Here is a 16,757-nt window from a genome sequence, read left to right on the forward strand (position 1 = left end):
CGATGATCAAATTATTATGAACAGATTGAAAAATCATGTCTTCATGATTGTTGTATTACAATAGATTATTATTACTACATAATATTACTAAATATTACTATACAAGAAAATAATTTATAATTTTCTCAAGCAATGTTCCCTTAGAATTTAGAAACAATGTAACACCTATTTAATGTAAGCCCAATGTAATAATATTGTACTTGCTATATAAACCACTTGGTTTAAAGACATAACAAATAAATAAATATTACTAAGCGTAATATTCCTCACGATCCAGAAATAGAACCAGCCTAGAAGATTTGTCACATAATCTAGAAAAGTGAAATTACAGCGTGAAACTAATTTCAATTGCAGGGAAGTTTAATTTTCCTGCGTAATTTTCATTCCCTACGAACAGAAAAAAGTAAGATTAGAACGTAGCATTCACTTTAATTGCATCACAGCGGAATAAGAAGAGAACGGGAAAACTTCCATTCAACATTATGAAAACTAAAGTTGATATGCAACTACATTTAAGTGTAAAATCAAATTACTAGACTGCGGATCTTTATGCATTTATGACTTCTAAAAAGGTTCAAAAAATGCTAGAGTCTCAAATTTGACAGAATTTAATACGATTTTATATTTACTCCCGACCTGCAAAGGCTAGTGCTACTGAAAATAAGATTTCATTTGATTCCACTTCCTCTTAAAATTCGTCAACAAAAATTGCAAATTGCATCCGCAGTCTACTAATTACAGTTAAGAAAGGATGTAAATGTTCTAAAATTCTGAATTGAAAATTCATTGAACAGTATCATAGCATCGAATTCAATGAAAACAGAACGGACTGTAACTGCATAGATCGGTTTGGCATATTCTACATGGGATCTAACGACCTTGGTGTGAACTGTGTTGGACCTGATAAATCCCACTATGTAGGTCGCATCAGTTCTGGTGAGTATGAGTGCGGTATGGTTTGAATGACTGTCAATGAGTTCGTTATGGGATGGATCTGGCGAATCTGGTAAAGGTTTTATCAGGTCTGATGAGTGCGGAACTGGTTCACAGAACTGGTTCACAGTATGATGTGCATCGAGTTTGAAGAGTCCGATGAGTGCTACATTGTTCAAGTTTGAATGGATCCATCGAACAAGTCTGAAGAGCTGTGTTTCTAATCTAACAAGTCTGAGAAATGCTTTAGATTAGCTTTCTTGTTTCTCGTGTGTGTTGCACATGTGGTGCACCGCGCGTATGATAGCAGAGAAAGTGCAGCATATATCGGGAATACTGAAGCATCTGACAAACTATTCACATTATCTAATTTGTAACACAGCAAATCATAAAAATGGACAACCTGCTAGCTAATGGTTAGATCGAGGATGTTTATACAAAATTGTCTGCATCAATGGGGACACACTTTCCGATGTAGATACGTTCTTTCTATGGGGACGCGTACAGGTCATATGAAGGTCAACTTTGTTATTTCTTACGTGTAAGTACTAAATCGCTCATGGCAAAAAATCATTAGTTTATTCATTATTATTAATTTCAAAGAAACTAAAATTCAAACCATGTGCTGCACTTTCTCTGCTACACATCACAAATGTGAGAAAGTGAATTTCAGAAGCAGTGGTTTCATTGGATTACAATTTCTGTATTGTACACAACATTATACCCGAATGGCGTCGACGTGAATTATTATCTAGCATTACATCTACAACCGGTTCGATGCACGCAATGAAATTCGGAGACGCTATCGATCATTGTTAACATCGGGACAGTGCACGGAGTCTACGAATGTCAGTACTGCTTTAACTGTGTGTGACGTCCCGTTGGCAGACGCAGTTAGCGAGTGTCTATCATCATTAAGAAGTTGGCGATTATCCAAATCTGTCACTGCTATGCACTAAAGACTCCCCCTGTTGCGTGCGAATGAAGTGCAGCGAAAAGTAACGTGTAACGCTGTCCCGGAAGTTGTTAGAACGACGCGTATTGATTAGCCCTTGTTCTATCATCTGCCGCCATTATCGGTGATTCTAAGTCGTGCATCAAAATAGACTAAATTAAATTTAGATGGTTTGATCTCTCTTTCTTTTCCATTTATACCAAAATAAAAATGATATGAAATGTTCCAATTTGTGAAATGCTCAGATAGTTTGAAGACTGATATTAGACAGAATTAAAATAGCTCATTTAATGGTACCAGAATAGAAAAACAAACTTTATCATAATAATGATTTTCGTAACACATTCATAGATCCATTTATTAATAGATTGCAGTAAATATATGAGGCGGCACTTAAAGTGTTAAAAGTTGGAATAATTATTAATCCATTTTCATATATGTAGATTCCTGAATAAGTATAAGTATTTTGAAATTGACCCAAATTGAAAATGTCAACGTCAATTAAAAACACGAGTATTTTATTTCACGAAGAAATACGATACGAGAAATAGAGAAGCTATACATATTTGATATTGAATTCATCGAATGAAACCTGTGGCTGAGGTATCATAAAATTAAAATGCCGCCATTCTTTTAAGAAAAGTTATCTACGATGCATTGGAATGATTTAAAAAAAACTTTTTTTTGTCATGACGAAGTTATGTAGCCTGGTAAACAGCATGTGTACGGTGTTTTAAATTAATTCACCAGATGCAAATATCCTTTAACCTTGACAAGTGTGCCCGTGTTTCTCAAATCCGCATTAATTGACAATAATCGTTGTCAGTCATATACGGACACCTGACAACGAAAGGTGATAAACACTATTATTCATCCACGATAAATGGACAGGAAATTACAGGGTCAATGTCAACGCGTACGCAGCTGGCTCGCGTGTAACCTGCAAAAGGAGCAACGTGTCTGTAAATATATGTTCGTAGGCGCGGATGATGGCAGAGGCACTCTCCGAATGCCCGCTGCCATTATCCAATTACAGAATCGAAGGTGGAGAATCGTCTGAACACACTGGAATGTAATTACAGAAAATTATAGAACTCCGTGTAGAGTTTGATAACGTCGATAATGTGCAATGATAGTGCGATTGTAATAATAATAACTCAACGGAGCCTCGGTCAGGCACAAACAAATAAATAACGTTCGACGATGTCTTTTCGCCAATTTATAGGAATTTCTTTCAGAGAACTTTCAGAGCACTATTAAACTTTTTGTATTAGAATTTCACACATATGCTTAGCGGTGTCTGAAGTACATATGTCATTGTTTAAAGTAAAATTAACCAAGATTTGATAAGTTACATATGTTTTTGAAGAATGTTTTGGAAAAAGCATGTTGATCAAAAACAGAAAATGAGGAAGTATATTAATCAGTATGAATTATATGGTTTGAACTAGGATAAATTAAACATCTTGATTGTTTACAATATTACAAATGTAAATGTATGATACAGTAAATACACACTATTTATCTTTATAAGCTGAACAAAAATTTACGATACATTAAATATTAACCATTTATTGTTCCACGTGGAATATCTTTTTGACCTACAATTTTCTAATTGAATAAACGATTTTAATTGCAAAAATCACGTTGCTTTATCATTTTTGTGTCTTTTCAGTCGATGTCCATTAAAATGAGCAGTGAAATATTCCTGCATCTGGCGGCCATTATTCACTCGACCGTAACGAGAATTCTGCATGCAAAAACAATTTGAATAATTAGCACGATGGCACACAATTATTAACTTGGCCGTATAATATATAGCAATCAATTATGCAAAATTTTTAATAATCCAGAAAATTGCATGAAAGTTGCTGCTGTTTCGGCTACCAATATAATTAATCGCGTTGCAGCTAACTGCGATCGGATGATAATCGAAAGTAATCGATGCACAGATACGTGCGTGAAAAATGAACGTATGTTTGATCAAGTGTTTGAATAAACATTGAACTTAATTAAGAGATTATTCTGTGACATGTTCATTTCATAATAACGCATAAAGCTAAATAACAATCCATATGTGTACTTTATTGCATATTCAAATTTTGCAATTGTAAAAATCATATAATAAATATTCTGATACTGTGTACATATGTATGTATACTGTATTTACTATTCTTTCACATAGCCATCCTCAATTAAGTACAGTATTTTTTAACCACGCTTATATTAGCTTGCCGAGCTGTCGATGTTTTGTCGTTGTTGTAAGCGTCAAACCTTGTAATCGAATATTAAATCACTTCCCGATGAGCTAGTGACTTGAAACTTTAAACATAGCTCAGAACTGGATGACAATGCAATATTAAAAAACAAATTTTTAAAAAAACTGTGCGTCTAGGAGAAGAAAATAATTTTAATATTACCCGTCACACCTCGCCGCGCGACGCTCAGCTCAGTAGTATGTCATCGCGTTCAGCGATCCCCACTCCGCGCACCAGCGCTCACTACTCCACTACGTGTTCCCACTCCGACTCATCCCCACTCCACTGGCCCACTTCGCACCGAAGTACATATGTAGCTATTGTAGCTCAGTGTGGTGTTCCGTTTAGAACAATTTCGGACTCCATCAAGAGACGTCGTCTCTCGGACTCATCCCCTCACTCTTTCTCGCGTATTTACATATCTTGTGTTACTATTTCATACCAGTATTACTATATCTTGCTTTCCATTTAAAAAAGACTAAAAAGTAGAAAACAAAAAATATATAAAAAGAACTTTTTAATAACCACGCTTATATTAAAATGCACTAAAGAGGAGAAAATAATTTTTTTAGGCATTAGTGACTATGTATAAACAAAAGCGTGGAGCGCCCACGAAGATTACGTCAATATAGTTTAGCGCTCCACGCTTTTATTTATAGTCGCCAATGTCTAAAAAAATTATTTTCTCCTTTTTAGTGCATTTTAATATAAGCGTGGTTTTTAAAAAGTTTTTTTATATATTTTTTAATTACCTTATTCCACGCATATAGAACTCCATCTCAACGATAAACACCGACATATTTATCTATTTATATTATTACATGTAGCTTATATTATAGAGCATTATTTGAGAAAATTATAAATTATTTTATCGGTAAAAAGTTTTACCAATTTCGCTCGCTGTAACTTACACGATTTTGGCAAACGGAAGTGTGCGAGATAAATGTGTTTCAACCAGAATTGGAGTAAAAAGAATGTATCGCGCGGAGGATCAACCCTTTTGCGAGCGTAGCTCGAATTTCGAGAGAGCCACCGTATATATTCTTTACAACTAAAGATAAAAAGGTTCCCATCGATACGCTGCAACGTTGCACGAAATTGGGATCTCGATGCAGCCATTATTTTAATTGCATCGGCACGGAACAGGTCTGCCAGACGTATCACGTGCGTCGTTGGTGCGCAGAGACACGACTATTGGCCGAAGATAATTACGGGCCGCGAGGCTTGGCAGAACATATCGGCAAAGGAGAATGATGCTCGCTGGTCTAGCGCAAGGACGTTCGTTAGATTAATTTATCTAAATGAGGAGATCGTGTTATCACTAAAGTATTCGCTTGCGCCGCTAATACGCCTACGCAATTTACCTCCGATACACGGAGAGGCGTGCTGCAATTCCACGGATGATTCATTCGGTAGCATTCTGCCACTGATTCAACACATTAGGTTAGAGATTAGAGCATCAAAACCGCCGGTGAATTCGTATTTTGCAGAGCAAGAATTCCGCGACGAGTAAGAAACTAATCGGTATTCATTATACAATGACTGCTTAGCCTTGTTTTGCACAATAATCAGTAGAGCGCGGAGTTTTGTGCAAAATAGAATAAATGTTCGACGAAGTCGATTCTATAAAACAGGAGATCGATGGCCATGCTTTCTTCAATCATTTGAATAAGTCGGAAATAATATAATGTTCTTAAATTCTTCTAATATCTTGACAGTTTGGTATTACGTCTGCAGATTAACCCTTTGCACTCGGTTGTCCCCTCTGAGGCACCACTAAAAATTGCTGTACCATTATTCAAAATATTGTTTGCATTATTAAATATATCGGTATCTAATCAATTACTAAACATTTATGTATTGTACGAGGTATTATACCTATTTCATATCCGTAAAATTTCAGAAATCATAGGGAATGGAAATATGCAAAGGGTTAAAATATTGTTCAAAAAGAATGTGTACGTACTGTAACGCACAGCATTTTCGCAAAGGGAAATGTTACTTCAAACGAACTCAGAAATCGCCCCTTTCAAGGAAGTACAATTTTGGGACACCCTGTATACAATTTGTCATTAATATAGATTGTTTTTATCAAATTAATATTATGTATGGGTTAAGATGGTAAACATAGTAAACTGAAAAAGATAATCGCAAACGCATTTAAAAGTTTAAACAAAACTAACCAAGTCTATAATATGGGTTATGTTATGAACTAGCGTTATTTAAAACTGTTTTTCGCCAAGAATATGCAAGTACTTCGTCCATTAAAAATAGTATAACCTTTTTACATTGTTAATACAATATTAGGGTCATTCGAGTAATGATATTTTCGTTGTCCAACAGAATTATAATAAAGATCACTATGCGACAAATGGAACCACCGCTATATGTTAGAATACTGTGGGTTCATACGTGTAGTAAAGTGTGATGTATTTAAACGGGATTGCAGTCACTGTGCGATTAACCGAACTTCCACCGAGTTCTTGCTGTGTGAATTACTGCTGAACGATTCTCCAGTTATATGAGCGTCTAATAACCAAGCTGTAAATATAATAGACTCCACAATTAATAGAAGTCACATTTACTAAACCTTCAGGCAAACGTAATTCATTTTGTTCATAATTGTTGAATCACGCACTTTATATCAGACAATGCTTCACAAATGCATTTATAATATGCATATGTATATTCACGATAAAGTTGATTAAATTGGGGAATATCATTTATTTATCGTTTATATTTATCATTCGATATCGAGTCGATTAAAGGTATTACTGTAATTTATGTATTATTTAATATTAATTTAATGTTAAGTTATATAAAATTTGTTCGGTGCCTATTGTGGTTTTCTTATATGTACAGGGTGTCCCAAAATTCCTTCAACAGCCGGAAATGACGTCAGCCATTGGTGGAGGAATTTTGGGACACCCTGTATAATGAAGAGATTTCACTAAGAATTGCAACATTAACGTTTTTACAAACTCGCATTGCAAAATTCGTAAAATTTAGAACGCTATATATAATATTTAATAGAATTTATTTGTTCAAACACGGGAAACGACTACATGAACGAAAAATAATAAACGATGGGAAGAATTATGTGGAGTGCTATTATACAAACGACCCAGTTATGTCAACTTCTTGCGCCCCCGACGGATTCATATAAATGGAACTTTACTGCAATTGCAATTTATGTGTACCTACGTAGAACATGTCTTTTACAATCTCTGCAATCGCCACAATGGTGCCATTAAAACTTGTATTATCGGGACGCCACAGTGAGAATGTATATCCAATTAATTGTAGTCGTTAAAAACTCGTTTAAAAGACACGTGATCTTGCCTTGAACTAAATCTACCACTATTCAATAGGAAAAGAGCTACATAAGATGACATAATAAAAGGTTTCCGGGATGGTAAAGCAACAAAGAACATATTCGAGATTACCATTGCGGTTTAAACGGAAAACAGATACGCAGACCGGCAAGCTATTACACAAAGTCATAATGGCGATCTAGATTCATTTAGATTACATTGTGAACGCACGCACACAATATTCTCATGGTACTGCAACCGCGATAAGATACCCATTAGCAATTATGTATCCGGATCGATCAGTTTATTAAAGAGAAGCAACTGATCAGTCAAGGGTCCACCCCGTCTCTGGCGGCGTATCTTATCGTGAACAACTTGAGCTGACGATGATTTAGTGACTTCGCCGCAATAAGGTATTTCGGAACGCACTATCTCATAGTTTAGTTTACCCGTCGCCGTAAAAAATATACGACACAGAATTTTGATAACGATAGACAATTGTAAAAATTAAAACGAAACTCTACAACACAGAAGTGCATAACAGCGTCTAGCAGTTCGACAACAATTTCACATTATTATTATTAGACTGCGTATTTAAATAAGAATTGTCTTGTCATTTCAATAATCCGTAAATGATATTTTCGTAAATCGTTTTAATCGACCTACTGTTTTAAACTGTAAAACCTGTTTGGTTTTGTCGTAAAACGGAAAAATCAGTTTTTGCCTTATTCTCCCCATTTAATTGGACGTGATCGATTGATATCTCTCCAGTATCACTGTATAATTGTAAGTATTGATCATGAATTTGTTCAGATTTTTTGGCGAGCTCCGTCGTTATAAAAAAATATGCATTCTGTAAGTGTTAAACATTTATCAATCCACGAAAACAATATTAAGAGATTCTCTCGAGATCCGTGATGGGTAGTCCAAAATGTTTACATGTCACTTTATTATTTCATAATGCATGCGATTGTACCGTTTTAATATTTGATCGTAGTGTGCCACTGCGCAATCCATACGAAATAATAACATTTTTGCTGTCCTTCCTCTCAAATCCAATTTCGCGGTGCGTCCTGATCCGTGAATATATCGTGCGTAACGAAATTTCAGTGCAGTCATAGAAAGTTAATGTGACTCGCTTGCAGCTAGCTTGCTAAAAATTTATACGTCCTCGTATGCATTCCAAAACGTAATAACATGAAACTCTAAGATACAAAAAATGGTCACTTTATACACCAAATCTGCACCAAAATCTCACCGACACTGACGCATTTCAGTAGCTGGACGAATGCGCTTCAAAAGGAATTTGATATATGTACATACGCCATAATCAAATGCGATATCATTTTATCCGACAATGTTTCCAATCACTGTTTTTTTAATATTTATTTACTGTTTAACGATCAGATGCGTCAAGCACTGCACGTTTTTGTCATTTAAATAACAGAAAATTAATCCCAGACGATTTTAACAATTTGTTCGCAGTGTGAACCGCGTTTCGTCAATCAAAATGCTTAAATATTTGAAAAGCTTGGGCTTAACCATTACAGTCCAATGAATTGTGAATACAAAGCTGAAGGATCAACAGAATAATTCTAAACAATCGAGGAAGCATTTTGCCGTAGAAATGGCGTACATGGGAATAATTAACGCTGTCATAAAAAGCGATATAAAATTTAATAGCACTTACATAATGTTTCCGGGATGATCTATGCAGTTACAACATTAATTAACTTCTAAATATAGCGTGATGCATTCAAATGGCATCAGAGAGAAGTTATTTATTGTATATTATATTGTGTACTTTTTGCATCAAACAATTAGCATTAATGTCTTTTCACTTCTGCCGTTGTTTCAGCTACCTGTCGATTAGTTTGTATAAGATTGAGTTGGAAGTATCCTTTCAATCATCTTCTAGAATCTCTCAGACTTCATTTTCAAACTTCGAACTGTTTCCAACTTTACTGTCAAGATGATCTTGATGAAGTTATGCAATTTACAAATAACGTAAACAGGATTTAAAGCGAGAGAGCTCAATTCAAAATTAGTGACACGACTCTTCAAATCTGTGAATTTCTGTTTGCGCACAGTTTTCCTAAATCGGCTGTGAAAGCGTACGCATCGACTACTGCATAGAAGTTTTAATTTCATTGCTTGTTCGTTCGTTAACTTGTCGCATTAGTATGCGCATACATTTACCGAATTAACACGTCCACCGTATCGTACACGTCCAGATTTAGATTAAAATCAATCTGCGTGCAGTTTAAGAAAAATCTTTAGCTGGTTTAGCCGGTTGAGTGATGGATTGATTTTTCAATCGAGAAATCAACGCTGCCCCCATAACGAAAGCAATGTCGGGGATCAATTCAGACCATACTTATCAAGATGAGGTCTCCCGTTATACGATCGATACAGGGGAATTAATATCGGAGTGCGGAAACATCGTAATTTAAAGCGCAGATTAAATTACCAGACGCCTCCGAAAAGAGAAGATACATCAGCAGCTGCGAAGAAAAAGGCTTTTGAAGGTCGAGGAGAGAGCATCGAGTCGCCATAAATTCGTTCAATCTTCCGGCATCGCTTTAATAACATATAATAAACTTTATGTACAGAGAAAACTGTTCGGCCCACCTGTATCCCCGAGATTCGTTCGTGATTTATATTCCCAAGAAATAAAGGATCCTACGACATAAACTCTAATCGATATCCTATAAAATCGAATAGAGAAACGCGAAAGGTAGCAGTCCTTCAAAATTTAATTGTATTCGGAAAGTCTGCAGTTTTTTCTGAGTAATTAAGTTCGATAATTCATCGACTACAGCAATTCCTGTTCTCGAGTAAATGATTAAATCGATGACTCATGAACTGTTCATAATACGCAACCCAGATCCAGACCGCAAGTACAGAGTTATGGTTTTCTATTGATTTTATGTTTAAATAATGAGCTACGGGCTCACTAATGTGGAAAATCTAATTTATATTTCCTGTTTGAAACCTGTGTTGTTGATTCGAGTTTGAATGAAATGGAATTTACAGATTGAGATGAGGATATATTTTTAAAGTAATTGTACATCTCTGGGAACATATTTTAATAGAATCCAAAAATAACTTTTCGATCAGCAGATCAACATATCTCATTACGAAAAAATTAATTATAAAATGCACGATATTTATTTCGGGACAATAACAAAGTCCCATGATTTCGTATGTTCTCTCTGCAAATATTTCCCATTATGTGCACAAAATTAATTATCTAATTTGATTCACGGAAAGTTCATCAAAGAAATATCAACTGAAAAAATACAAAACTGAAGTTACGTTGAACGTGCGTTACTTCTCAAGTATGTAATTTATTTCCTATTATCTTGCAAGCTAGAGCAGAACATCAGCTCGGTAAGTAGATTTTGATTACATAGATTAATTTCCTGTATACGAGAATTTATACATCATAGTAACATGCGTATGCGAAACCATGGAAATCATATCGTGTGAAGATAGCCAGAATAACAAAGGCAATTGTTTAAAACGTATATTTTTACAAATATTACGAATCTCTCGCATAGTTGTTCTTGGGAATTATAAAACAGGCAGGCACAGTAAATAAAGTGGAGAAGAACAAATATTAAGAAATATTTGTAGGTGAAAAGCGACTTCTGATAAATTAAAAAAATTAATTCAACCTATTATTAAACAGTCTCTTTGCTGGAGCAGGTCAGCCTTCCAGAAGCACTGTACGCAATGAAATACCCTATTTTTCTAGTTAATTGCAGTGAAAATAACCATTAGTAACATATAACAAAATTAAATTTACTGAGGATTATTCAACAAGAATCGCAGTATTTGAATTAACTGTGATGACATTACTTTGGCAGGGACTAACTAAATAAAATTATAAATTATTCATCAACACTAAACCTACGGAGCCTTAAAAGTAATTGGAACATCTGCTAAAGATATCTATACAATCATTTCTTCTGAAATAATTTATATTATTTCAATATTTGTAAAATAAAAAATCTGGAACGGGTCATTTTCACCGGTGGTGGTATGTGTAGTGGTAAACGATAATTAGTTGTTGGAGATACAGTAGTGCACGGTTAAATTTACACGAGTCTCGCCTATTCTTCTCCCAACACTGTCTTGAGCACGATGAACCAACCTCTGTAGACGAGGATAGAATGTATGCCATGCCACAACTAGAATTGTCGCCTCAGTTGTAGCCCCAATGGAAGGCTGAAATTCTTCCGATTAAAATGAGCCTAAACACGAGTTGAATCGGACTAATTTTGCCGGCAATGTGCACGACAGAGATGAAACGCGTCACGTGACCGGACCGCGGCGCATGCGTGGGGAATAGCGCCGTAGAAGGGGAAGATAGAGTGGAGACAAAAGTCTGACGACTCTGACTGTGCGTGCGATGGTAGGGAAGCCTGGATAGAGTAAGACCACATTCTCTAACCATCATCCGATGGATGAACAGTAAATTTAACCGTGCAGTATTGTACGCTGTACACAGACTGTACGTTGCGCGGAGAAGACACCGGTAAATTATTGATACGCGAATTCCAGTTCTAGCCAAGCTACCTGCCATCAAGCGTTCCAATGCGACGATCGTGTTTCCTTTCGAGGAAAACGATCAGGGACCGATCCTGGCTGCGAAGAAGAACGTATCCGCTCAGGTATCCGGTCGAGATACTCGCGGGATCGAGTTTGCCGCCTCGGCTTAGCTAGCGTCTCTTCTTCGCAGACTCAACCGTTTGTTTGCTTGCCCCTTGCTCTTCATTGATTAACTCTCGCCGGCTTTCATTCCCACGAACTGTTTTGCACGATAGAGACCGCAATTAGGGATGGGAACAAGTCCAATATGTATTCACGAATCCGCACGTCAATTTGAATGCGCCCAAGTTTCGTTTCACTGACTGTGAATATTATCTGTACCTGTTTCGACGATTACAATGTCCAGTATTTACTTAGAAAATTATTTTTTTCTCAAAGACTGATCAAGTTATAGCATTTTCCGATAGGCTAAATGTATTAAATTTTGCATTGCAGCAGTGCTGTGACACTGACAAGTCGGGCAAAGGCAAAGTAATTAATATTTTTACGACCTGCCCAATTAATCAAACATTTTTATTGCATGGCTGCAGTAACGAATTCGCGCGTGGCAAATACAAAATTTCCTGATTTCTGAAATCGATTTAAAATTAGTAGGCTGTGGAATTCGTCGTTCAACAAATTGACGAATAATGTCAGACAAAATATTCATTATTTCTAACATATATACATTTATAATTCTGCAAAATTGACGATATTTAAATTCTGATAATTTCGTAATAACAAATAGTATAACCACAGACCTGGGCTCATTTTGAAGATTGAAGTCTTTACTTTCGCCAGGCTGTATTCACTTTCCTCTAAGATATTTTTACATGATGTAGCAGATGGAAAATTAAAGAACCTTTTTACCTAAAAATTGCTGCAAATTCAAACGTGCCCAAAAGCTTTCAAAAATTTGTCTCGTGAATGAAACTACCATAGATTTGAAGATTGAAGCCTCCTCTTCACAAAGCTTGCTTGCAAATTGATGTACGGTTTTGTTTTGTTGTTTTATGGAACAAAAACGAGTAACAAGTTCGTGTAAAGATATAATAATTTAAGTGCACTCACTACAAATACAGTTTTAATGGTGCTTCCTATTTTAACGTACATACTAAATTGGCTTGAACTTCTGATTCGGTAAGAGCCCGTGAAAATTTTACTGTGCAAAGAAAAAGGATTAAGCTACGCCAGAATTCACCTCGGCAGTAAGGGGTTAAAGCCTATCCGACCCTCGCTTCATTCTTCCAGAATATCTCGATTTAGCATTCCTGAGAAAGTTGAAATCGCTAAAGCGACGTTAAACTTCTTTCGTTTTTCTTTTCGTTACATACAACCGGATTCTCATGAAATGTACCAGTACAAATCTGGCGCATGATAACGTGACGTATGCAGGGAGAATCTTTATGAAAGTTCGCCATGTTTATGACATTTTATTTATTCAAATGGTACGAAACGCGACACAGTTTAGATCATACTTACTTATTTAATTCAGGATTGAATAGGACCTCGATTATCCGCAACGACGATATCTGAATTCTCCATTATCTGAGTACGTGTTTCACACGCAAGCAGTTCAATCTAAAGTGAATGTATATAACACAACTGCAAATCAGTAACAATTTAATGTAGCACTACAATTCCACTGATCAGTACGAATAATCGAGGCTCTACTACTGCCTCACATCGATATTTCATTCCGATATAAGACGATGCCTTAGAACCGCCTTTCGCCGTATTTCGGATGAGTTAAACATCTGAATACAAACCAAATAGTGTCATGTTCACAGTAAATTTAATGAGAAAAAACTCACAAATATGTTCATGAAAGTTTCATAAAAAATATATTTAAAAAAACTTTTTAAAAACCACGCTTATATTAAAATGCATATATTAAAAAGGAGAAAATAATTTTTTAGACATTAGTGTCTATAAATAAAAACGTGGAGCGCTAAACTATATTGACGTAATCTTCGTTGGCGCTCCACGCTAGTATTTATAGTCACTAATGTCTAAAAAAATTATTTTCTCCTTTTTTAGTGCTTTTTCTATATATTTTTTTATTCTCTACTTTTTAGTCTTGTTTTAAATGGAACGTAAGAAATAGTAATACTGGTATGAGAAATAGGAAGATATAGAAACACAAGATACGGAAATACACGAGAAAGAAATTGTCCGAAATGGAACTGAATGAACGGAACAGCACACTGACTGAGCTCCTTCGGTGCGAAATGGGTCAGTGAAGTGGGGATGAGTCGGAGTGCGACCGCGTAGTGGAGTAGGGAGCGCTGGCGCGCGGAGTGGGGATCGCTGAACCCGATGATGTACTACCGAGCGTCGCGCGGCGAGAGAGGTGTGACGGTAATATGAAAATTATTTTCTTCTCCTAGACGCACAGTTTTTTTATAAAATTTGTTTTTAATATTGCATTGTCATCCAGTTCTGAGCTATGTATAAAGTTTCAAGTCTCTAGCTCATCGGGAAGTGGTTTAAAATTCGATTACAAGATTTGACGCATAGAACAACGGCAACGACAACTCGGCAAATTAAATATAAGCGTGATAAAAAATAAGTAAACACGAGGAAAGTTTTGCCACTGAATTAGTTTTTTTAGAAATGAAGGTGATCTTCCATTTATTTTTAATGGAACCCTATGTATTCTTTTATATCATATCAAAGCATGTGCCGAAAAGGATTGATTTGTTGTTTGATACACTGGTGAATTGACCTTGTACGACGATTTTAAGGTCATACAAAGTCACTATGTTTGCAGGACATTATTTTAACGTCATTTTAACGCAGACAGAGACCAAGAAATAGTGTCTTGACATTTCGGTTCGGAAGTTTTCCCACGTGTACACATGCCTCGACTATGAGAGAAATTCTCTGGAAACTTTCAAAAGGAACCGCGCGACGTTCTCTTAAAACGGGTGATCGCGAGAATCACCATCTTTTTAGCGTTTCAAAGCAGGTTTCCACTTAAAGTAACGCTGGAAAAACAGACGTTGAAAAAGTCTTGGAAAATAAGCATGGAACACGGATCGCGCGTCGGTCGTACGGTCAAGGCTGCAAGACACCTCGCTTATCTGCGATCCAGGCGGAATAACGTAGAAACCTCGCCGCGCCGATAAAAATTTCAGCAAAATCGCGGGTGAAATCGCAACAGCGCGCGGTTCGCACCTCCGCCCTGGATTCGCTGGGGCCGTGGCCCGATCTCCAGGCCAAACTCGTTCAACGAGACAGAAGAGAAAAAAAAAAAGAGTACTGTGAGAGTCAAAAGAGCCGACGGTGCAATATCCACGGTGTAATGCAATATCTGAATAATCGAGGCTGGCTGTCAGCCACCTGGAGAAAACTTGTATCTTATTCCTCTCGCGCGGTGCGTGAGTCATCCAGGAAAGCATCCATGAATTTATTTACGACGTAACGTGCGGGCGTATTTCTTCGAAACACACGGACGTAACTGGATCATAAATGCTTCATGGCGTTCGTCATCGTCGCAATGCTCTGCGGTGCAATGAATTGTTTCCTTGGACAGGAGAAAATGATTTTGCTTCAAAAATAGGGTTTGTCTTGAGAATCTCGTGAAAAATAATATTCAATGTAGCTTCATCCGAAACAATGTTTTCATAAAATCGAAAACAACGCAGACTAGCATATCCAGTTATCACAGTTTCCTTGTTCTTACACTGCCTTCAACGTCAGCATGACTTGTTCGCCTATGTCATTCATTTCTAATTGTAAGAACAGGGTTATGACAGTGCTCACAGCTCTACATATACGTACTGGCTAATCATATCATAAAATATTCAATTTGAATTGGTAGGTAACTAAAATTGTACAATGAGCTGAACCATCACTAGGTTAACCGCCAAAAAATATTAACACTAGGTTTACCGAGCATTAAAAGTGACTATTTTAGATTGCTCCATAAAAATAACAAGAATAGCTCTACCCAAATTTTTTAAACAATATGTGACCCAAGAAAAATAAATTTATCAAATAACTCTTAATAATCGTAAATTAAAGATATTGGAACCCGCCATATTGGCGGGTTCATGTAAAGCATTCCATTTAAAAAATTGGAGGTCACACCTACATTTCTAAAAAAAATGCAGATAAAAAAATTAGGGACACAATTACATTATTTCCAAAAAATAGCGTAACTTTATCCTCTTTCATTTTTTCTAATGTTTACTACTCGCACGAAAAACGCTGGCTAGTATTAGCGTGAACACCTTGTATATGATAATAAGGATTATAATCCACAATTGTAACATTTTCCACACCCCGTTTTCGCGGTGCTGTAGACATAGCGTTCAAAGAAAATTACTTTGAAACTCGTACCTTCATCGTTGCATTGAATGAGCCCGAACAAAAAGCGGAACCTTTGATGTTTAATTACAGAACTGTAGAAAAAATACTGTTACGTCAGAGATCCGGAAGAACGAAGGTAATGCGTGTGGCCGGTGTTATTTAATTTCAAAAAAGGTTCGTAATTGTCTTCATCGTTGCAGCCGGCAAAGAATGAATGGAAATTGCAAAGAACTATATCGTGTTGGGGAAAAATTCGCTTAATTTTCTGTAATTAATTTAAAGATTGCTTGACCTGATTTTCGCTGTATTGATAACTTGGCAAAGAGGTTGATAAAAAGAACATAAAATAATTTGCGCTTGAATGGCACGCGACGCAAATGAAAT

The 16,757-nt window shown here is 36.2% G+C and overlaps 1 protein-coding gene across 1 annotated transcript in view; it reads right to left on the bottom strand.

The window, feature by feature from the left end:
• Barc (RRM1_TatSF1_like and RRM2_TatSF1_like domain-containing protein barc) overlaps positions 1–16,757 on the bottom strand; it is a 107,679-nt gene that overhangs the window by 53,812 nt on the left and 37,110 nt on the right. The gene's annotated exons all lie outside the window — the stretch shown is intronic.

This window comes from Lasioglossum baleicum, chromosome 4, assembly GCF_051020765.1.
Source record: "Lasioglossum baleicum chromosome 4, iyLasBale1, whole genome shotgun sequence".
Lineage (NCBI taxonomy): Eukaryota > Metazoa > Arthropoda > Insecta > Hymenoptera > Halictidae > Lasioglossum > Lasioglossum baleicum.